The sequence below is a fragment of the Thalassophryne amazonica genome, chromosome 15, assembly GCF_902500255.1.
Source record: "Thalassophryne amazonica chromosome 15, fThaAma1.1, whole genome shotgun sequence".
NCBI classification, from domain to species: Eukaryota; Metazoa; Chordata; class Actinopteri; order Batrachoidiformes; family Batrachoididae; genus Thalassophryne; species Thalassophryne amazonica.
Genome location: NC_047117.1, coordinates 61,341,101 through 61,363,379, shown reverse-complemented (window position 1 = coordinate 61,363,379; position 22,279 = coordinate 61,341,101). Strand labels below are relative to the sequence as shown.

Sequence of the window (22,279 nt, the reverse complement as noted above, 5' to 3'; positions counted from 1 at the left end):
GATGGAGGTCTGACTCCATTCAACTGAGAGCTGCTTACATCCCTGCTTAAATGTGTTCATCACCGGCCCCCATAGTTCGCCGTCACACTGCACTGATCGGCTGACAAAAGCATACAAGTAAGTTTATAAGGATGTAGTTTGTAATATCTTTGCGATTACAGTCACCCCACATTTCTCCCGTTTCAGTTCAACTCAGTTTGATTAAGTCAGTTTATGTAGTAATGTGTCAAATGTGCTTCATTGTGTCGCCCACGCTTTTTATTAAGCCCACGTTGTGTAGACCGTTTTTCTAGCATGAAAAACTTTTGTTTACTGCTAAGAGGTTGAAACATTCAGATTCACTGTTCGTCCGGAAGGGTTCTGGGAATTACTGCCGTTCGCCATTAACCCTCTGGGGCCGATGGCGTCATACACGATGGCTGGGACCAAGCTTTAGTAAACTGTAAATAACTTTTTAATGATATGAGATAGAAACTTACAGCTATCAGCAAATCAGCCGATTTATCAATTATCGGCATTTTTTTCATCCAACTATCGCTATCAGCATCGGCCTCAAAAAATCCATATCGGTCGGGCTTTACTATATAGATAATGGTGTTTAGTCTTTAAAAACACTACCAGTCAAAAATTTGGACACACTTTCCCATTCATGCGGTCCATTCAATTGAAAGAGAAAGCGTGTCCAATCGTATTTATGACTTTACAGCTACCAAAAAGAAGATTAATATACAGCTGAATGGACAATCATGATGAAAATCATGTTTTTATTTAATTATAGAAATGTTAGCCTCAATTAACTCAATTAGATTTAATCAAGCTTGCAATAGTAGCACTGAATTCCATTTATTCTTCACTGACAAGTGAAGAATAAATGTGAAGTCAGGGACTTGTATCAAGGGAGGATCCATCACGCTTTAAAACTAGCCAGCCTGGAGAGTGAGTGGGCTTTAAAGCCTTCCACCATGTAATCGACAGTCTTACCATCCTCATTACACTCAGGTGCTGCACCTGTGTCTTCAGACTGCCACTTGCTCTTTTCCCTCCCCCTACTAATACAGCAGAACAGCTGACAGAAACGGATGAGAGACACATTGTTGTGGTTTGCCCCTGGTCCTGCCTGGTGTGCTGGTTTCTGTTTTTGTCTCTGTTTTCAGGTGAAGCTGAGGTGGAGTTACTGGGTGCATCAGGGCTCGGCTCCTGGCTGTCAAGCAGCACATGGGCTCTACCCCATCTGTCAAGACTGCATGTGCCTTTGTTTGAGCGGAGTCTCACGGCTGATCAGGATTTCCCCTGAGTGGATGTTCACAGCTGATGTTCATCTCGTCTCATCACCGTTCCAAATTTAACCTCGGACCAGTCATGGGTTCATGGCCAGAATCTACTGCTTACATCTGCTGTTTTCCTCCTGAAGAACCTCCGTATTCCTCTGTGTTGGAATCAGGTTGCCATGGGTTCCCCAGCTGTGCCATTCCATCACTTCCAGCTGGACTTGTTCATTGGGGCTTGCGTTTTGTCTCAGTGTTCTTTGTTTTGTGTCCCATCGCCACAGATGGAGCTAATGTCACTTTTTTGTGTTTTTCCGTTGTGAGTGTCTGAGCTCTTTAACTTTTCTTGATGTGTTTTTTCCTGACTGGAGTCTTCACGCTCCGTACGTTATGTCGTAACTCCTCCGCTGTGGGCTCCCATGTTCACAAAAAGTATCTGGTCGTGTTTTTTCCACTGCCGCTTCCAGGCGCAGTATGTAACCCATCGTGTTTTTCCTCCCGGGATTTTCCAGGCTTTAGAGAGCACCTGTCAAGGGGAGCTTCCATGCTCTGGACTTAATTAATGGTGATTTCCCTGTTAAGCGCTCAGGCTTAATTTGAAGTCTTTGTTTCTCTGCAAGTTTTTCCGGTTCAGACACAACTGCCCGTGTATTTCTTTGTGAGCTTTTGGATTGTAATGATTAAGTTATCAAAATTGCGTTTTTTTGCTGTGCGAGTTCCAGCTCTAAACATTATTTCCATATTTAAAGTGGATCATTCGTGCTTATTCCAAGGTCACGTCTACCTGCCGTTGTGCTTAACCCTTGATCTAATCTGCTGGCCGCCTGCTGTGTTTTTCACCCGCAGCGCCTGGCATTAATCAGCTGCTAATTATCAGAGTCCATTCCATTTCGCTTTGTTTGGTGATCAGCGGTTATTCTATTATCAGAGTTTATTCACGTCGACGCTGTTTCAGGAACAGTGTGCACTGTAATGTAGTTTTTCTACTGACTGAACTGTTAAGTTATTTTGTGCCTTCAGTGATCAGATCCACTAACTGATCACCACGCAGCCGCTAAGTTCCTGAGATTAATGTACCTGTGATTTTCTCTGAGTGCAGCACCCAGAGAATTCTAACTCGCAGTCCCCCTTGTTCAATAAACGTTTAGTTATACGTCCTTGTCTGCCTTACTGCCCCTGCATTTGGGTCTGACTCCTAAACCCGGTCACCAACCGTAACAGACATGCTCACTTCTGCAGAATGATGCCAAGAAATAACTCCAGCTTATGTCTCTGGAGCACTCATGATTGACATTATAAACCAGGAGATGAGAAACATTGGCAGCTAAATAAGAACACACTAAAAGAAATCATGATATAAAAAAAAAAAACTTATGTGATTACATAGTTTTTTTATTACGTAAAAATTTTAATTGGTGTTATTGTAGACGGTACGATAGTTATTTAATTCTGGACAGAATTGATTAAATAAATGCCACAGAGAAACACACATTATGGCATTACTGAACCACAGAATTTTGCATTAATCATGTAAAACATTAAATATGAATGGCACAGGCTTTGTCTAGTATATATATATATATATATATATATATATATATATATATACACACACACACACAGTGAGGAAAATAAGTATTTCAAGACCCTGTGACTTTTCAAGTTCTCCCAATTAGAGATCATGGAGGGGTCTGAAATTTTCATCTTAGGTGCATGTCCACTGCGAGAGACATAATCAAAAAAAAAAAAAAATCCGGAAATGTACTCTTGTAGAGAAGAATAATCAAGAAGTCGCAAAAGCTGGAGTTTTAAACCTAACCAGACCCCTCCTACCGAGAGGCAGACTGTTATAGGCTGGTGACTAAACAATAGCTCTAATTAGCACCTATTGTGCTCTAGTTAACACCCTCCTAATGACAGGGCAGCTGTCCCTCTCCTGATGGCTCCCTTGACGACTCTGCTGATGATGTGAATGACTCATTACCATGAACAAAAGACTGAAACTGCTTTGACCTGAGTACCCCATTGTAAACAGGGGATAAAGCGTGTCTCAGACCCCCTCCCCGGTTAAGGCTAGGTTTCAAACGTTTCACAAAGAATGCCTCTTTGACCCCTCTCTCAAACCATTTCTTCTCTCGGGCTAATATTTTAACTTCCTACTTATTTTATGCAATAAAATGAAAATTAATTATTTAAAAATCATACATTGTGATTTCTGGATTTTTTTTTTTAGATTATGTCTCTCGCAGTGGACATGCACCCAAGATGAAAATTTCAGACCCCTCCATGATTTCTAATTGGGAGAACTTGAAAAATCGCAGGGTGTTCAAATACTTATTTTCCTCGCTGTATATATATATATATATACATATATATACATATACACACACACACACACACACACACACACACACACACACACACACACACACACACACACACACACACACACACAAAAGAACTCTGTTTTTGTGTATATATACTACATTGTGAACTATACTACATCGGTGAACAGTGCCTTTTAGTTGTATTTGTATGCTGTGATTTGTTTATTTACACCCAAAGAAGTTTTTCCTTACCAGTGTTGCCTAAGTGTTTGCCCTGGGTTGCGTGAGTACGGTTAGATCTCATCACTGTGAAGCATGTTGTGGTGACTTATGATGCGATTTGGTAGTATGAAAGAATATCTGAAGGAAGAAAGAAAGTGAGACTCCAGTGTTTCTGTGCAACCCAGTAACAGAAAGAAACATCTGGAGGCATTCTTGTCATGTCTGAGTGATGACATCAGTGAAGATGGAAGGACAGAAGGATGAAGGGGCAGACAAAGGAAGAGCAAACAAGGGGAAAAGGATAGAAGGAATAAAGCCACAAGAGCCAAACATGGTCCAAACCACTATCTGAGAGTATGATGGGCGACCGAGGTTTTGAGCCTGACCCAGAAAAAAGAAGGGCATGGTTTTCATCTTTTGCATTCTGAGAAACCAAGATTTTGTTATATAACATGTTTGAAATATAGAGTAATGTTCAGCCTTTAAGAAGTACACAAACCAGTGATGCCCAGCCAGTTCAAAATGATGTAACTTGCGTGTGGGTCAGTGAAAATTAATTTTAAACATATAAAGTCAAACATTACCTAAAGGCTAATAATGTATGAGAAAACAATTACGGTATACTGAAATATTATTGGTTGAATAACACTAATTGTGAAAAGACAGCACATGCTGACCACAGACATACGTGTGACTGGCGAGTGGACATGAGGACTGTGCACAAGAGAATTTAAAACATAAAAGCACACCTCAAAGAAAAGTAGGGTGTGAGAAATATTTGGAGAGGAAATTCTGTGTAGTAACTGGGCAGGGGTGGCGGCCAAGTAGTTAGTGCACTTGGTTTCAGTACTGCAGTGCCATTTTGCAGGGTAGGCATAATTTTGTCTTTCATAATATTCACGGTGGTCAGGTTGAATTAAAGCATTGGGTGCTGTTTGGCCGCTTGTGGATGGACCTGCACATCACTGACAACTGTTGATAGCTTCTTATTTTGAAAACGTGATTAAGTTGCGGTGAACAGTGAATTTTGTAGAGGATGTCAACACACATCAATTAACAGTACATCATGTAGCACAGCTCAATTAACAGTATACAAAAGGGAACAAATCCCATACTGTGGAATAACTGTACACTAAACAGGCCATAGTTGCAATATTGGATAACTTTGCTCTTACATCACTGTCAAAATTACTGTGCACGTTCTTCTGGATATGATCTGTAATGTGATCAGACATAACGGTAATGAATTTGACCAAAACTAAACGTCTATGATCACCAGCGCCATTGTGGTGAGTTCTCAATGCAAAAAGCTCTTTGTACTTCCTAGAGTGTAATGTAGCCCCACTCACCCACATACACACAAATCTGTAAGCAAGGTCAGATCAGAAATTGCAGTATTTACAGTTGAAGACACTGGGGATCTTATGTCTAATTTATCATGTCAATTACAGTTTTCAAATATTAATCAAATACAACATTCTACAGCCCTCCATGACAGTGTAGGTGTGTCACTCAGACAGGTCATCTCTGTAGATGTGTCTCACGGGGTAAGCAGTATGGATCAAATATAGACTCCATTGATTGAGATGAGCCATTTCACGCAAATGCTTTGCTTACAGCACAACTACAGAATTGTGCAACTTGGAGGATATTTAATCTGAAAACACATTAAACCATAAAATATTGATGAGAACAGACCTTGCGTAATACTTTTTTTTTTTTTTTTGCATCAAGAGCAACTCAAATTACAAACTTTTTGGGGGGGGAATAGTCATTTCATTAACACAACAAATTATGCAACATTTGGAGAACATGTGCAGAGTTGCAAATAATAAATTTCAACATATTAGGCTGTCTATGTGTCAGCCCCACAATAGACTGGTGGCCGGTCCAGGGTGTACCACCTCTTGCAAATTGGCCACTGAGATAGGATCTAGCCCCCCATGATCCTGAAATTAAATTCGGTGTTTCGCAGTTGTTAAATCTTGCACCGTCTGGCGGTCCATGACTCACGCGAGAGATCGTTTCAGCAGAGTTCTGGTTTTGGGCACACCTCATGAAGCGTGGACAATAAGACAACATCGGCGCACAGCAGAACTTTATCACAGGTGCTACACCTCCTCTAGATAACCCTCTCAACTTGAGAGAATGTGTCATCATAATCGCTCATGAACTCGCTGACTTGGCGCCATCCACATCCTCGCTTTGCCATTGTTTATATGCGCTGTGAGATTGCGGAATTCTGCTGGCACCGTGGTGCATTCTGGGAAGTGTAGGCAGCTGCCAGGGGCATTATGGGAAACTACAAACCACTGAATAAGTGGGTTCATTAAATGCACGGATGAATGAGTAAAATAATAAATGATAAATTTTCTTAGAGTGAAATGCCAACCTTGATTTAAAAGGTTCCATTAACAATGCATGTGTGAGAAAAAAGACTGACTGTGACAGTACGCATATTTAACAGCAAATATTTATATCTGGTGTACAATGTCCTTTAGGGCTGCAGCTATCGAATATTTTTGGAATCAAGTATTCTATCGATTAATCAGATAAAAAAGTACTTTTGTATTTTTAAACAATATCAGTAGTGGCAGGGCTCTCCCTAAGCAATGGCACAATGTTGCTGTGCCATCATGCAGATTTTTAAGTTTAGGATGTTCCCTCTCTCTCCGTTTTCCCAGGTAATTATTTATTTTTTCACATTATTAAGTTTTGGAGCTTTGCCAAACCATAAGCCCAGGCGCTCTGTGAAATCTTCAGTCTGCGGACAGGACATTCTTTTTTTTTTCTTATTGCATATTTCATTTGCACTTTTTATTATTGTGATTTATTCAGTGTTTAGTGTATATTTGTACATGCCGTACAGAGCAGCTCAAACCGAAGTCAAATTCCTTGTTTTCTGTGGATACTTGGAGAATAACAAAGCCTTTGAAAAAATGGCTGTGGAATGCAGCATTTCCACAACAGCTGCACTGATAAATTAACTCTACAGCCTGTTAAGAAAAACTCTTATCAAATGTGAATATAGGCATTTTTTTAAATAGTTAAACATGATTAATTTAAAGTGCGCTTCCTTTCGCTTCATCTGCGGAGGTGGAGAGCTGCCAGTGGAGCAAACCACGTTTTAAAAAATATATATACAAACACACTGCTTAACTTTAAATGCATAATAAGCCGTTTCAGACGATCAGCACAGACCCTTTCTCTTAAAAGGCTTTAGTTTACTCAGCATGTGGCTTTGTAAACTTGTAGCATCGCCTGCTACATTGATTAGTGCTTACATTAGTTATGTGCATGCTCTACGGTCTTCTAGGTTTTTTGTGGGAGCGTTACAGTGCCACCTACAGGCCTGGCATATGTACTACAGCTTTAAATGAAGCTTTGAGGCAAAGAATTTGCCTCAAACATTTTTTGTAATCGAATTACTCAATTAATCATTTCAGCCCTAATGTCCTTGCAGCAAAGCCTTCTGCTTAAGCCTACCAAGATAAGGGAGTGATTTTTCAAACATAATAGTGCCACCATATTATTTCCAGAAATTTGCTATAAATTGTTCTATTTGGTGACATCATCCTCTTCTAGATTTGTGCCGTAAGACAATACAGCTGATTTAGTTTCCTAAAATGAAACTACTACTACAAAAAATGTAAACTCCAACAGACACGGTATGAAACTGCTCGATAGATGAGTATTAATACGTTTAATTCATTTTGCTTTCACTGCTGTCACACTTTCATCTGTTTCAGTGCACACAGAGGAAGGGCAGAACCATCACCGAAGAGGAGAAAATAGACAGAAACCATCCATCCCCAAGAGACAGACCAAGACTGAAAAACCCTCAGAGGCGAGATGGAACATGGGAGACAAAGGAAAGAAATGAACAGCCAGAGAGGAATGCAGAGGGGCAGGAGGTAAGCGGGGCAAGGTCTGAGACAAAGCAAGGGAAGAGCAACGGTCAGCCAAAAAGTGAAAAAAGGAGCAGGTGGAGGAGGAGGGGGGTGAACAGCGCAGACTGCCAAAGGCAACTGATGGATAAATGAGCATGTGAGAGCATGCTGGGAGTCCAGAGTCACTGGCAAGTACACAGACCTGAGTCACATGAGGAGAACGAGGACGAGGCAAAAGAGAGAATTCACTGTTCTACAGAATGCGTTCAGCGGTGGGGAAACATTCACAGAGTGGGCACATTTGCCAGGGTCTCCACCAGTGCAAAGTAAAATAATACACTAAAACATCTAAAATCAATTAACTAATCAAGATGGGACATGTACGCTATAATCCTGCATCACACGTTTTTAATTGCACAACTTTTGCAGAGGCCCTACAGATTTAAGACAAAAGAAACTGAAAATGCATCATATCTTTTGGAAAACACAAGTCTGCATGGTCGCATTGGGCAGGAAAGCAGATAGAAAAGGTAGAAGGACTGGAAAGTCTGAAAGAGAATGAAAAACAGATTAAGAAAATAAGATTTGTCTAGAAGAAAGCCCCATTCTTGCATACAGGTTTTTAACAACTTTCTACAAATATACTATGTCACATACACTATGTCACAGTTGTTGTGGTGAATCTTGACTATTGTTGGAATTAAGGCATGTCTTTCTTGTGCGAGTGCTCAGGAGTTTATTCAAGTGGGTTATCAAGCCGACTAGAGCGATCAATGCATACACGGTGGACAACCTGACAGTCCAGAGACAGTATGAATTGTCCACTGTTGCGGACGCAACATGTGGCACCAATAACAAATATGGTGAATAGACTGTATTTATCATTTATTTAGCATCATTCCATCTGGATCAGAACCTCAAAGTGCTTTACAATTATGCCTCACATTCACCCAATCACACAGACACACTCAGACACTGATGTCAGGGTGCTGTGCCATGCAAGGTGGTCACACACCGCAAGCAACTAGGGGATTAAAGACCTTGCCCAAGGGCTCTTAGCAATTTTCCAGTCTGGCTGGGTTTTGAACTGAGGATCCTCTGGTCTGAAGCCCAACGCTTAACCACTAGACCTGGCATGCCCAACCAGCCGATCACAAGTGGTTGGTTCATGCATGACCGAGATCGAAAAATTGCCCGAGCTTTGGCTTGAATGTCACAGCTCTAATCTTGACCACATGACCAACTTGACCAACTTACAAGACTTCTCTATGACAACCCTCTTGCCTTATTACAGCATAGAAGATAATTAATCACAACTGAACCAAAAACAGCCACGATTTATAAGAACGCCATCAAGACTCTTATCGTAATACAGTCTTGTTGCATGAGTTGACAAATATCCAGCAACAACCAAGATAACCTGCCACATCGCAGCAAGATAAAGCAAGACTGCAATATAACAGCAAGAACATCTGTTAAAGTTTTGTTAAAGTGGTGTAAAGGGTCATAGCTGAATTGTACAGGCACTTAATGATGTCAGCACCAAGCGGGAAATACCTGGGTATTCTACAAAGATGGCAGCCCGGGGGCGCTCGGGAGAGCGAAAAGTTCAAATGTCCGATAAAGGTGTGTACTTGCGGGACTCATGTAAAAAGTGCGGAATATCAGCTCTTTAGTATTTTTCTTATAGGAAAGTATTGCATTTCTCTCTGTGTAATGTTCCCCTTTAAAAACAAACTTGTCTATTTTGGCCCCACCTAGCTGGCAGCACAGTGACCACTTGTGTTTTGTTACTGTAAAACACCCACTCTGATTGAAAATAAATGGCAGCTGGTTGCTTTGCTTCCATCTCTTGCAGCTAACGTGACCAAGAGGTGATTTGGGTCCCAGCCATGCTTAACAGTACTGGAAACAATGCTATCAGCAGAACACCCTCTGCTGGACAAACTATGTAATGATGCTATTTCCAAAGGTTAAAGTGTTTTTCTGCACTGTTTAGTCCATAAAAAAGTTTTCATGTTCGCAAAATCAATACCGATAAAGATATGTTGGTGAAAGTATCTGCCAATATATCAGTCGGGCTCTGTTTAGCACAGCACATCAAGCCACATACATGAAATTGACACAACTGGGAAACTATCATAAAGTTATAAGTAGTCACAATCACTTGGCATGGTAAATAATAAAAGTAAAAGCCTGGTCCCACTGGGGAGAAGATTAATTGCGCATGAATTGAGCTTACAAATTACAGGCATTTGTTGGCCAAAAATGACAAATGTCTCAGTATGAATTATGGATATATTAATAATGTATAGCAAATATATGAGGAACAATCACAGATGTATAAAGGAAATAGATCGGACGCATTGCGAAATATTACAGATGTATTGTGAATGCATCTCGCACATATGGTGGAAACAGCGGTTGTATTGTGCACGCACGGCATCTGCATTGCGGTCATAAAAGAAGCGCACTCAGGCCTTTCGGCATCACTATTCACACCAACACCACAGCCTCTGGAGCAATTGCTGGACTTGGACACGTTGACTGTTATGTTGTTGGATGGCAGCAACTATCACACGACATCTTTGGGGATCCATAACTACATCTCCACAGGTGGACTGGCAATGACTGGCAAGTATGTCGATTTCTGTTTGTTATGCATTCGCAAACTGTCCACAAATCAGATGCAAAGCAGACATAATACAAACACTTTATTCGTGGCCAATCTGTCTGCATTTGCTACAACTTATTTTAGTTTGTGATGTGGACGTGATAGGCACGCTATAGATCCGTTTTACACACTGTCCTAGTCCGCTCCCAAGCCGCAATACCCCATCACTTGTGGAGATCAGCGGATAAACAGTGCATAGATCGAGTATGTAAGGTGGATGTCATCCGCAACCAAAATTTTGTGCAACTCAAAAATCCTGGCAATGGAAAACAGTGCCTCTGCAGATAATTGAAGACGTGTGCGGGCGTCAGCCGACTCATACAAGCATGTTTCACGGATATTGTGAATGTTTAGTGAATATAAACCACTTTTGTGCGCAATTCATACGCAAATCTTCCTAAACGCCAGTGGGACCGGGCCCTAAGGGTAATATGGCAACAAATATAATCACTATTTTTCCCCATACTGATTGATATTTAGCACAATATGTCATTTGATAATGCTGTCAGTTTGAACAGTATAATGACTGAAGCTGAAGAAACCAGAGGGTTTATTATTTGAACTTTAGAATACTGTAAATATTAACAAAAGGAACATGAACATTTAACCATTCAAAAAATATTAATCTGCCTTAAAGCAAAACAGTTAGTCCAAGGGCAGATTGGGGGTGGGGGGAATCTGCCATTGGACTTTTAAGATTTAGCAACAATTAACCCAGCTAGATAAATATGTACCAGTCCATGAGTCAGCAAAGTATAGCAAGGTTGTTCACCTTTTCTTAGCCAGATAGTTTAAATGTTTTCCGTTACTTCCCATCATAATGTCATAGGATCACATTCAAGACAGTACAATACAAGTTAAAAAATAAATAAATAAAATAAAGCATCTTTTTTCTATGATTGCATTTTGTCCCCATGGAACTGCGACCAAGACATATTCACAAATCCTGTCCCCTTTCCCCCCTTTACAAAATTGATCTCCCCCTGAGTTAGTTTGCTTTATAAAGCCCCTTTCACACTGGTATATTCGTAGAGCTACTCATTGCAGCATATCGTCTACGCTGCAATGAGCAGCTCTCCGCCCACTTTACGTGGAGTTTTTTCTCAGTACGCAGCAGTATGTTGAGGGCTACGCGCGTAGGACGGAAGAAATTAAACGTTTAATTTTCTTCGGCGTACAGCACAGCATGAAGCCTTCACCTGAGTACACGCAGCACTGTGCTACTGTCCGCTACTGTGAGCCCGCCCATGCTGTAACACCATACTGTACGCCATTTCACACCTCCCGCCGGGCTCCATTGTTCTTCTGGAGCTATAAATACTGCAAGATCGTTGCTTCACTTTATCATACTGGACTCATTATATGAGGACTGTTCACCGTGTCGCAAAGCTGACTGTTGTCATTTCATAAAAGCTCTCTCTCTCTCTCTCATCAGACTTGTGACTTTAAAATAAAAGCGCTCTTCCTCCCACTCTCTCTCTGTGTCTGTGTCTGACCAGACCTATCACTGTGACTTTAAAATAAAAGCGCTCTCTTGCTTGCGTGCGCACGCTCTCTCTCTCTCTCTCTCTCTCACAGACTTGTGACTTTAAAATAAAAGCGCTCTTCCTCACACTCTCTCTCTCTCTCTCTGTGTCTGACCAGACCTATCACTGTGACTTTAAAATAAAAGTACTCTCTTGCGTGCGCACGCTCTCCCTCACTCTCTCTTTCTCTCTCTCTCTGTGTGCGTGTCCAATCAGACCTGTGACTCTTTAAAATAAAAGCGCACTCGCTGCATGTCAGTGCGATAATCAAATGCCCTGACTGATCAGGTCTGATCAAACCTGATCAGAGCTGTGACTCTTTAAAATAAAAGCACACTCGCTGCATGTCGGTGAGATCATCAGACGACCTGTTCGATCAGGTCTGATCAAATCAGAGGACCTGATCGGAGCAACTGGAGGTTTAAAAGTTTAACGAGTCACAGCGTTTTGTTCAGGGCAGCCTTTACCACAGCCAGACTCAGCAGCATCTGGACACAAAGAAAGTGATCCACCAAGACAAAAAAAATAAAAAATAAATAATAATAATGTTAAATGACTGTTTTTGAGCCGCATGACACCTACAGTAGATAACAGAGCGTACTTCCACAGAGGCAGAAAATAGCACTGAACTGGTTTAATAGCGGCATGGTACATGCGACTGTGTGCACACATTAAAAAGCAAACACACGCAGCTGCAAGTATGAATGAACACTGAAAAGGGCCTTTTCAGCACACATTTTCAGCAACAATTCAGTTATTTTTTTTCAAAAAAATCCATGCTCAACGAACAGACAATTTGAACCCAAGAGCCGGGCAGAAATTTGCCACTACCCTCAGCTTCGGACACTGCTGAAGAGAGCTCTATCAAACAGCTTGGCTTCAGAAACCTCCCCCTCCCCTCATCCCCACTTACGCAGAGAGCATGCAGCAGTTGTTGAGAGGTTTTACAGTGGCTCCTCTCCGGTATCGGAAAATGTCACCGATACTGGATTGGATCGGTCGCATCCCGAGTTGCCACAGTTACTTTGAAAAAGTAAGCCAATTAATTAGAGGTGCACTGATCGATCGGGCACCGATCATTATCGGCCGATCACACTTTGATCGGTGATCGGCAAAATGCGCCGATCAAAAGGACCGATCACAACAGTGCAGGCAGTAGCGCAGAGAGAGCTTGGTCCTGTCATGACACGCTTTCCTCTGTGACGTAAACTCATTTTGACTTCTGATATGAGCTGGACGGACAAGGAGAGCAGTCGCCATCATCTAATGCAGTCCATGTCCATCCAGCTCATATCAGAAGTCAAAATGAGTCAAATGGCTCTGAGAGATCTAAACAGACTGCTGTGTAATGAATGGAACCACACTGCCATCTAGTGGATATCCAGTGTGCATGAGTGTGTTTTTGTGAATCAGTAGGCATTTTGATTTTGTTTATTTTTCATATGAGTGTGGAGGTACAGAGAGTACAAAGAAGCTTTGTTCATTTGATTTGCTTATATTGTGAACTGCCATGATACTAAGTTCGAAAAAAAAAAAAAAAATGATTGAATTGATTGACTGATTTGTTTGTGGATCTGTGGATTTCGCAAAAAGAATGTCTCAAAATTACGTCACAGAGGAAAGCGATGAATGCATGTAATTGGTGATCCACAAATGCTGAAACTCAATTCACATATACAATTTCCAGTTTTACAAATGTAATTTTTTTCTTTTTTTTTTTTACAAATTAAGTTTTATATTTGCAAATATATTATTTGCAAAGACCAATTTACAAGTTACAAATATGAAATCTGCATTTGTGGATATCTGAACACACTTGCAAATCAATGATTATTTGTAGATCACCCTGTGTGCATTTATAAATATTAATGAGACAATTTTAACCCCATAGAATGAGGGCTGTATTTTACATTCTCAACGTATTATGTGTAGGCTGTAACCTGAGCAACATGAAACATGGAAAAAAAAAACTTGCTGGTAGAACAAAGTCAGTGTAATAAAACAAAAGTTGGCAGTTATTCTAGTGTCTTTATTTGAATGCATGTTTTTTGTTTTCATCATTAAGTTTTAATGCAAAAATAGTCCTATACATTAGACCTATATTCTTATTTTGGGCATGATCCAAATATGTACTTGATCAGTATCGGCAGATCAAAATTTCAGTGATCGGCCTACAAAATCTTGATCAGTGCTGTTGTGTGGGCCGCCCGAAGAGGAGGTACTGCTGGCCCAACACCAGAGGGCGCCCTGCCTGTCGTCGGGTTTCAGGCACCAGAGGGCGCAGTCGCCACAGGAGTCCGCCAGGTGCTCGGAGCTGACAGCTGTCACACTTCATCATTCATCACATCACATCCATAAAAGCCTGGGAGAGACATCATAACTCTGCCGAGTTATCAGCTTACCCGTCAGGTAAACTACTCAGCCGTTTTGTGCCATTCGCACACATTTTTGCAGCAGAGCTTTTTGCAGTTGTAACCTTTTTGTACACTTGCAGCTTGTAGCCGAGTTTGTGGAAGTTGGAAGGAGTTGGCATTCCCACTCCTCACTCCAGACTTGTTAAGTGTTACATTAGGCACTGCACATACTCTGTGTTCCTGTGTTTGGAGGTGGAGGTTTTTCCCTCAGGAAGGAACTGTGATTTTTGCTGACTGTTTGCTGGGTGTACACACACCCACCTTTAACCTGTGTCTGTTCCTGCCAGCAGTACCGGATCTGACAGCTGGAAGAAGTGGCCACCTGGGGACTCAGGACTTGGCGGCTCCGATGTATTGCAGATCTCCGTTGGCAGTGGAACCTCGTGGGTCCCGGCTCTTCTCTGGATAGGCGTGTCCTACCCTCGGGCCTGCCCACGCGTCACCTTTTGTGTAGATTGATTGACAGACTAAAAGCATATTTGGTTGTTGTGCACATTTGCAGAATAAATTGTTATTTATTCAGACTTCCTATTGGCCGTTCATTTATACCCCCTGTCATGGGTCTGTGTACTTCACTTTGCCAACAGGATAACTCGGCCACGTCATGGACTCCGAGGGGCGTTAACCATCGTTTGAACCACCAATAGAAATGCAAGGTGCGCAGGCTCCACCAGGAGGTGAGTTGGGTGAGCTGCAGCGCATCCTCACCAACTTTATGGCTCGGTTGGATCGGTTAACCGAGCAGGAGATTCACCTCACCCGCAGGATGGAGGCTCTCACCGCTCAGGTAGAGGCGCGCGCGTCAGACGCGGCTGCAGCCACCCCTCCTGCAGGCCTGTTGCTAAATAATGATGATCCAGTGGTGGTTCAAAGGTTCCCCCCCCTTCTCCTGAAGCTTACATTAGTCCCCCAGAACCATACGGGGGTTGTGTCGAAACGTGCGCGGACTTTCTGATGCAGTGCGCGCTCGTTTTTTCGCAACGCCCCGTGATGTACGCGTCAGACCACAGCCGGGTGGCTTTTGTGATTAATTTGCTTCGAGGCAAGGCATGCACCTGGGCTACGGCGCCACTGGGAGCAGAACTCACGGCTCCTGTCGACATATACTGAGTTTATCTGGGAGTTTCGACAGGTGTTTGATCATCCGTTCAGAGGCGAATCCGCTTCTAACGTGCTATTGTCAATCCAACAGGGGCACCGGAGCGCCGCTGAGTATTCAGTCGACTTCCGCGTTGCGGCAGCGAGAGCCAGCTGGAATACGGTAGCGCTCCGCGCCGCCTTTATTAGGGGGCTGTCTCCGGCCCTAAAGGAGCACCTGGTGGCGAAGGATCAGCCGCGGGATTTAGACAGTCTTATCTACCTGGTTATACGGTTAGACAACCAATTAGAAGAACATCGACGGGCGCGAGACGAGGGGCGTGACCAGGCACGCGCCATCCCTCTCCCTTCCGGGTCTGAAGCAGCGCCATCCTCCCCCCACTCCAAGGCCAGAGCGTTCCACGTGATACCAGCTCCCCCTGCTGATGTTGCTATGGAAACGAGCAGGGCCAAAATGAAATCAGATAACAGACAAAGGAGGCTGGCCCGTGGAGAGTGTTTTTACTGCAGCTCGAATGAGCACATGCAGAAGAATTGTCCCAAACGGTCAAAACGTCAACACTCACCCTCAAAGACTGGGCTGAGGGTGAGCCATAATACTCACGAGGGAAAAACACGGAAATCCGCACGAATCCCAGTTCTCGATTGGCCGACTGGGGTTGTGGCTCAATGGAGCGAAACCTGCCACTGGGAGTGTTTAAGATCCTCGGTCCCACCCGGTGCGACTACTAAAGAGGAGGTCTGAGTCCCCCCCAATCTTACCGCGGTGCCAGCTGAGTACCATGATCTTGCTGACGTTTTCAGCAAAGATCTGGCACTCATGTTTCCCCCGCACCGACCATATGATTGTGCCATTGATTTGGTCCCGGGTGCTGAGTATCCGTCCAGTAGACTGTACAATCTCTCACGTCCTGAGCGCGAATCAATGGAGACCTACATCTGGGACTCTTTAGCTGCTGGGTTGATCCGGAACTCTTCCTCCCCGTTGGGTGCAGGTTTCTTTTTTGTGGGCAAGAAGGACGGCGGACTCCGTCCATGCATTGATTATAGAGGGCTGAACGAGATCACGGTTCGCAACCGATACCCGTTACCTCTATTGGATTCAGTGTTCACACCCCTGCATGGAGCCAAAATATTCACAAAGTTGGATCTTAGAAATGCGTATCACCTGGTTCGGATCCAGAAGGGAGACGAATGGAAGACGGCATTTAACACCCCCTTAGGTCACTTTGAGTACCTGGTCATGCCGTTCAGCCTCACTAACGCCCCCGCGACGTTCCAAGCATTGGTAAATGACGTCTTGCGGGACTTCCTGCATCGGTTCATCTTCGTGTATCTAGACGATATCCTCATCTTCTCCCCGGACCCTGAGACCCATGTGAAGCATGTACGTCAGGTCCTGCAGCGGTTGTTGGAGAACCAGCTGTTTGTGAAGGGTGAGAAGTGCGAGTTCCACCGTACTTCTTTGTCCTTCCTGGGGTTTATTATCTCCTCCAACTCCGTCGCACCCGATCCGGCCAAGGTAGCGGCGGTGACAGATTGGCCCCAACCGGTAAGCCGTAGGAAGCTGCAACAGTTCCTCGGCTTCGCAAATTTCTATAGGAGGTTTATTAAGGGCTATAGTCAGGTTGTTGGTCCCCTTACAGCCCTGACCTCTCCAAAAGTCCCCTTCACCTGGTCGGATCGGTGCGAGGCCGCGTTTAGGGAGTTAAAACGCCGGTTTTTGACTGCGCCAGTTCTGGTGCAGCCTGATCCTAACCACCAGTTTGTAGTTGAAGTGGATGCCTCTGACTCAGGGATAGGAGCCATGCTTTCCCAGAGCAGGGAGTCCGATAAGGTTCTCCACCCCGTGCCTATTTCTCCCGCAGGTTGACCCCGGCAGAATGGAACTATGACGTCGGCAATCGGGAGCTCCTGGCGGTGAAAGAGGCCGTGGAGGAGTGGAGACACCTGTTGGAGGGAGCTGTGTTTCCATTTACGGTTTTCACTGACCACTGGAACCTGGAGTACATTCGGACCGCTAAGCGTCTGAACCCCAGGCAAGCCCGTTGGTCACTGTTTTTCGGACGTTTTAACTTCCAAATCACCTACCGCCCCGGGACCAAAAACCAATGGTCTGACGCACTGTCCCGGGTCCACGAAGAGGAGGTTAGAACAGAGCTGTCTGATCCACCAGTCACCATCTTGCCAGAGTCCACTATCGTCGCCACCTACACGTGGGACGTGGAGAACGTCGTCAGGGAGGCCCTGACCCATCACCCGGACCCCGGCGGTGGACCAGCGAACCGTTTGTACATCCCACCAGATGCAAGGGCTGCGGTTCTGGACTTCTGTCACGGTTCCAAGCTCTCCTGCCATCCAGGGGTGCGAAGAACCGTGGCAGTGGTCCGGCAGCGGTTCTGGTGGGCGTCGATGGAGACCGATGTCCGGGAGTACGTCCGGGCCTGTACCACCTGCGCCAGGGGCAAGGCTGTGCATCAGCCAGAACAAGGACTCCTCCAGCCGTTGCCTGTACCTCGACGCCCCTGGTCACATATAGGCCTGGACTTCCTCACGGGCCTCCCTGCATCCCAGGGAATGACTACCATCTTGACGATAGTAGACCGGTTCTCCAAGGTGGCCCACTTTGTGGCCCTCCCGAAGCTCCCGACGGCCCAGGAGACTGCAGACCTCCTGGTTTCGGATCGTGGTCCCCAGTTCTCCTCGCAAGTCTGGAGGAGTTTCTGTAGGGAACTGGGGGCCACCGCAAGCCTGTCGTCCAGGTACCACCCCCAGACCAACAGACAAGCAGAGTGGGCTAATCAAGATCTGGAGCAGGCCCTGCGGTGTGTCACCTCCGCACACCCGATGGCCTGGAGTCAACATTTGGCCTGGATTGAGTACGCTCACAACAGTCAGATCTCATCGGCGACCGGCCTCTCCCCATTCGAGGTATGTCTGGGGTACCAGCCCCCATTGTTCCCGGCCGTAGAGGGAGAGGTCGAAGTCCCCTCGATCCAGGCCCACCTCAGGAGGTGCCGTTGGGTGTGGCGGACAGCCAGCTCTGCCCTGCTGAGAGCCCGGACAAGGGCGAAGGACCATGCAGATCACCGACGCGCCCCGGCCCCCCCGCTTACCAGCCCGGGCAGGAGGTCTGGCTTTCCACAAGAAACATTCCACTGAACACGGACTCACCAAAACTGACAGATCGGTACATCGGAGCTTTTCTCATCCTGAAGATCATCAGTCCAGCCGCAGTGAAGCTGAAACTTCCAGCTTCACTGCGGATCCACCCCGTGTTTCATGTGTCAAAAATCAAGCCGTACCACACCTCAGACCTCTGCACCCCCGGACCAGCGCCGCCTCCTGCCCGCATCATCGACGGCAAGCCTGCGTGGACGGTACACAGGCTCCTTGATGTTCACCGGAGGGGTCGGGGGTTACCAATATCTGGTGGATTGGGAGGGGTTCCGGACCCAAAGAGCGCTCCTGGGTGAAGAGGAGCTTCATCCTGGACCCGGCCCTCTTGGCCAATTTCTACTAGCGACACCCCGACAAGCTTGGTCGGGCGCCAGGGGGTGCCCGTTGGGGGGGGTCCTGTTGTGTGGGCCACCCGAAGAGGAGGTACTGCTGGCCCAACACCAAAGGGTGCCCTGCCTGTCGTCAGGTTTCAGGACCCAGAGGGCGCAGTTGCCACAGGAGTCCGCCAGGTGCTCGGAGCTGACAGCTGTCACACTTCATCATTCATCACATCACATCCATAAAAGCCTGGGAGAGACATCATAACTCTGCCGAGTTATCAGCTTACCCGTCAGGTAAACTACTCAGCCGTTTTGTGCCATTCGCACACATTTTTGCAGCAGAGCTTTTTGCAGTCGTAACCTTTTTGTACACTTGCAGCCGAGTTTGTGGAAGTTGGAAGGAGTTGGCGTTCCCACTCCTCACTCCAGACTTGTTAAGTGTTACATTAAGCACTGCACGTACTCTGAGATAATCCATCCCACCTGTGAGGTGGGATGGATTATCTCAGCAAAGGAGAAGTGCTCACTATCACAGATTTAGACTGGTTTGTGAACAATATTTGAGGGAAATGGTGATATTGTGTATGTGGAAAACGTTTTAGATCTTTGAGTTCATCTCATACAAAATGGGAGCAAAACCAAAAGTGTTGCGTTTATATTTTTGCTGAGTGTATATATATATATATATATATATATATATATATATATATATGTGGTTTTAATATTTCACAAAGAACGCTGGTTTACAGCCTCAAGAAACAGCTAATCCAGAGTCAGTCATGCAAGTTGTGCATGCCTGTCACAGTGCGATAAAGTGTGTGGTACAGTTTGTAAGTATGCAGGAAAGCTCAAAATATACTTTAAAAACTCTGTTGGTCAGAGTGAGGATGTGCAGCTGTACGCACTGAATGATAGAGAAGTCATGAATGAAGATGTACATGAAGTGCATATGACTGTGCAGGAACAACAGCTGGGAATTCACTGCATTTGTTGTGTGTGCGCATGTGAGAGTATTACGGGTTATGACAGTTACGCACAGGTGTGGCAGCAGAGAAACCAGTGCAGCAGGTCTGTAGCTTTATCTATTTACACAACCTGAAGAATCACACATTCAGCCAACACCGAGTGCATAGTCATTCATGGAGGACTATTAGTAACTTAACATTTACAGTAACAGCATGAATTGTATTTGGAGCATTGCATATACATGACTTCTTTTCTTTTGCATTACATCAGACTTATTACCGTTTTAAATTACAAATTCATATCAAAATGTGATTTCATTTCAAGACATTCTATGTAAAGCTTTTTTTCTGTTTTTTGAAGGAAGGAAATTGACAAGTTATAAATGAATGGCTTCATTGGGTGTTTGGTTGTCCCACTTGATACAGACATAACAGATTAGCTACATGTCTTTTCAATACCTGCCTTGAGCCTTCCATCCATGGAGTCAGTCAGTTTCTTTATGTGCGGAAGAGCAACCTTTCATGCAGCAGCAACCACAGCCTCCAAAATGCTGTTCAAAGAGGAGTATTATTTTCCTTCACTGTAAATTTCACTTTTCAAGAACGGCCCACAAGTTCTCCATAGGGTTTATGTCAGGTGAGGAAGGGAGCCACGTCATTATTCTGTCACTTCTGAGGCCTTTGCTGGCTTGCCAAGCAGTGGAGTACTTGGATACATGTGATGGAGCATAAAAATCATGGCCTTCCTGAATGGTGCAGACTTTTTCTTTGTATCACTTCTTGAAGAAAGTATAAAAACTGGCAGTAGGGGTAGGAGTTCATTTCAAGTCCAAATTCAACCCCAAAAAGGTCCAACAGGCTCATCCTTAACAATAGCAGCTCATACCAGTACCCCTCTGTCACCTTGCTGGTGTCTGACTCAAAGTGTTGCTGTGTTTCCATAAGTGATCCAGCCACAGGTTCATCCCTCTGCGCCATCAAGAGTCACTCTTATTTCATTTGTCCTTAAAACCTTCTGCCTTCAGATGTGTCTTGGCCAATTCGTACCATTTCAGTTTGTGAGTCTTGTTCAGTGTGGTCATGTTTCAGCTGTCCTCAACTTGACCATGAGTCTGAGCACTGAACACATTGTCCTTCTGGAAACTCCAAGTAGATCACAATTCTTGATATTGTGGCAGTGGACGATAATGGGTTACTACAAGTAGTAGAGTCACATTTAATTCTTTTTAGGTCTTTTGCAGTTAAGGCATTTTGCAATTTGACTATATAGTGTTTGTTAAATCTCTTTTTTGGGAGCTCATTTCCCCTGAGGTAAAGAAGTTGCCTAAAAATTGTACACAGCTTAATATTAAAGGATTATTAACCAAGGACAAGGTTAATAATTCAGTTATTTTATGGCTGTTTTTGTAGCTGCACTGACATTTTACATGTCCACTTCGAGCTTGTTTGCTGTTCATTCTTCCAGTTCAAACTCGTCAGTGTAATAAAATTTGCTTTGTCAGTCAATTTCTTTTTTCGCTTTTTGTTTAATTTTGCTTTTAAATTTCTTGTTTAATGAGGGAAATGTTGTGTGTCACCTTGGTTCCTGCCTCTGAGCTGATCATCACAGCTGTCACTTATCACCTGCCTCATTCACTTCGTTTCCCTCTCGTCTTGGTCGGATGGTTAGCAAGGCTCGGATAATGACATGGAGTGTGAGGAGGTTCTGGTTCCAAAGCCATGTACCACGGCATCACTGTGGTTGCATTTCGGTTTTAAAAAGTAGGGCTGCCACGACTAGTCACGACTACATCGACTATTGAAATCACCAACAACTAATTTAGTAGTCAACGAGTCGTTTATTTTATTTGTCTTTGTTCTTCTCTCAATTCATAGTTTTAGGCAGCGAGCTGTCCTGCCATCATCTGGACGTTCAAATTTTGAATAAGACGGCCGATTAAAACAGTGACCGTCTTGCTCATAGCCGTTTACCAAAGGAGCTGTGTGTGCGCGCGTGCGCATGCGCGCAGTCAACTGGCTGCAGACTGCGAGCGAGGGAGGGAGATTCCGGAGGCACGAGATGTACATTCTGCGAGAACCATCAGCGCACGTGAGACAACGAGTACAGAGCAGCGAGAGAATTTTAACCCGAGTGAACATGTTAAAAACAAAAATAAACCATGGAGTTGCCTTCACTTCGCTTTCCACTTTCTCTACCGGTGCAGTTCGGACGCTGCTGTCCTGTTCACACCATGTGCGTGTTGTATACTGAATTTATGAGATCATGAGATGAAATAAACGGTCAAATATCCTTAAAAAAAGAGAATATATAAATGAATTGAGCAAAAATGACGCATACACGGGTTAAAAATAAAAAAACCTGATGTGGAGAAGCTGTGCAGCTGTTATTTTCCAAAGG

At 44.3% G+C, this 22,279-nt stretch overlaps 1 protein-coding gene and 1 long non-coding RNA gene across 2 annotated transcripts in view; both read right to left on the bottom strand.

Moving 5' to 3' along the window:
• LOC117525675 (serine/threonine-protein kinase N1-like) overlaps window positions 1-22,279 on the bottom strand; it is a 125,661-nt gene that overhangs the window by 73,663 nt on the left and 29,719 nt on the right. The gene's annotated exons all lie outside the window — the stretch shown is intronic.
• On the bottom strand, window positions 1,223-22,103 carry LOC117525677. Its single transcript, XR_004565118.1, has 3 exons — window positions 22,093-22,103; window positions 8,922-8,925; window positions 1,223-1,378 (listed from the first exon to the last, which is right to left on the bottom strand). It is a non-coding gene; the product is annotated as an uncharacterized LOC117525677 (long non-coding RNA).